Raw genomic sequence first — 2,756 nt, 5'->3', positions numbered from 1 at the left:
ATGTCAAGTTTTAAATTGCCGTGCTCAGTCTTTAATTTTAAAAGCCGTAAAAATTATCAACAGTCCGTAATCACTTTTCTTGGGATGTTTCTCACTTAGACCACAAACAAAGAGATGTATTTATGATTCACATGATTTTATTTCCGAAAACAATATTACCAATTTTTAGTTAGCTCTTTACAAGCAATATTCATACATCTGAAAAATGTCGCCGGTAATTTGCAACGATTACATCGAAAAAGTCTGCCAGCGACGTCGTGCACTTTAGCGCTAACGTTGAGGTTACAAAGGGGGGACGCAATTTTTAGGATAAATCGCATTTATCATAGAATCCAGCACGGTGACATATATTTTTTATTTCAGATTTGGAGAAAGCATGACAAAATGCAGTTCATGCAGAAAAATGATAAAAATGACATTTTCAGAAACACTTTATTTCTATATTTTTTGGATTGAAAAAATCCCACTCTGAGCATCTGGTTCGCAATGTCAAGCAAAGCTTGAAAATTTGTATAGACATTCGTGTAGGGATTATTTTTTTTCCTTATTGTCACTTATCACAGCTTCAAATTGAACCCGATCTTAATAATTTACAACAAAGAATATTTGCTCCAAAAATTTTATAACGTTGTCTAACTTTTTGGCAAAATTGCACAAATCCCCAATTTTCAGCCTCAATTTTCTCGAAAACGAGCACGGTGACCTATGTTTTATTTTGTGTTTTATTTTATAACTCGCCAAGGCCTACAACATATTTAAAAATTAAGAAAATGACATTTTATCGAGAAACTGTATCGGATGCCCTTAAAGGTATAATTGTCCCTACAAATCGATTTTTACCCTTTTAATTATAAATTGCCAGTATACTTTATTAACTTTAACAAATATAAAGAATCTTTGATTGCAAAAATGACTGCTAGACAAAATTTGGGTAATTATGAAAACTGTTGGCCGACTTCTTTTAGTAGTCTTTTTTTTACCTAAGCATGCTATAGCTTTAATTATTTTTTTTTTGACTGCACTACTTAGGTCTGTTCACATCCATTTCATTCAAACTTTGGTGGGTGGTTGTCTCATTGACAATCATACTACATCACTTGTTTTTATTTTAGAGATATTAATTATTTTATTGGTGTTTGCTATAGTAAAGTTTGTTAATATTAATTATTTGATAAAGATGATTAACCTCTGTCACATATTCTTCAAGATTTCTAATACACACCTCTATACCTGTAAATATCATAAATGAAAACGGGCACTTTTTGACAAAACTAAATGACTCATATTTTTCATAAAAAAATAAAGTTATATGAATCCATGTAATAAATATTGTGTAGTCATTTATTGACGTTGAGAAAAAAAGACTGTGAAAACTACCGGTATAATTGTTTGTTTTTATAGAGATTAAGATGATAACCAAATGTTGACTGATGTACTGTGTATTCATTTTTTATTCGTTGGATACCAATTATCCTAGAATTCTAGGGAACATGCGAACCACAATTTAAAATGTTCAACGAATACCATATTTTCAATACGCTTTGTATACAGAGATTGGCAAAACCAAGCAATATCCACGAATATGAAGGTTTTAAGCAATCAACGAAAATTAATACCAACGAAATAAATGAATCAACAGTACCCTATTTTTTGACATGTTTACCTATCTTGTCTGTTTGTTTTGTTCATACATCGTTGTCAATATGATGGAATTTTATGCGACTGTCATGCAAGTGAGAGATTTAGCTAATTATTAAACCAGGTTTTATTCGCCATTTTCTATATCAGAAAATATCTGTATCAATGTAAGTTAGGAATATGACAGTTGACAGTTGTTGTCCATTCGTTCGATGTGTTGGAGATTTTGATTTTGCCATTTGATAAAGGACTTTCCGTTTTGATATTTTCATTGGAATTCAGTATTTTTTGTGATGTTACGAAAACTATTTATAACAAGAACTATCTTTTAAAAAGATATCCGACGTATTTAAATTTGAGTATATGTTTAAAACTATCATTTCGATAACCTTCAGAAGCACAAAGATATCATTTAAATAACGTTTTCTCTGTTTGTGTTCAGTATTCTCGGTCCTCGTATCTTTCTGTTTACATTCACCAAAACCCCGCGGAAATCTCACATGCGTAGGTGCGTTCTAAAAGTCATGCACGTTCGTACAACACAGTTTACATTAAAAATTATATAATTGTCCCGAATAAACAGCTGTCACGGATGCAAAGAGCTATTGGAGAAAAAATTATTTTAATAAAAATATAAATCTTTGTAAGATCTAGTTCAAATATTTATAGTTTTTCACTTGCTTTCTATCACGATATAATTAACGAGACGTTTTTTCAAACACAACCAAATCACCCACCATGACAGCATTTTTCCAATCACAGAAAGGATTTTCGAGCATGCGTATTCTGTTGCCATAGTGAAGCGTCCTTAAGTTCAAAGGGCACAAACCGAAACTAATACCGACTACGTCGGAAAAAAACAAACACGACAGCCATGAACCAACGACAACCACTGAAAAACAGGCACATTAAGAATGTGGCGGAGGTTAAACATGTATGTGAGCGCTTTATTCTCCTTTTAACAGGGTTCAATGGATTAATGAATGACATAAAAACAAATGTTTAATAAAATGTGTCGCGAGGGGCTGTTTGATACAAGAAACATAATGTTGAAATGCTTCTGAACTAGAAACACAATTCAATAAGAAAGTTTACAAAATTTGCTTTGTTTCAGATGC

This window comes from Mytilus galloprovincialis, unplaced genomic scaffold (genome assembly GCF_965363235.1).
Source record: "Mytilus galloprovincialis unplaced genomic scaffold, xbMytGall1.hap1.1 HAP1_SCAFFOLD_278, whole genome shotgun sequence".
Lineage (NCBI taxonomy): Eukaryota > Metazoa > Mollusca > Bivalvia > Mytilida > Mytilidae > Mytilus > Mytilus galloprovincialis.
This window is presented reverse-complemented; position numbering follows the sequence as displayed.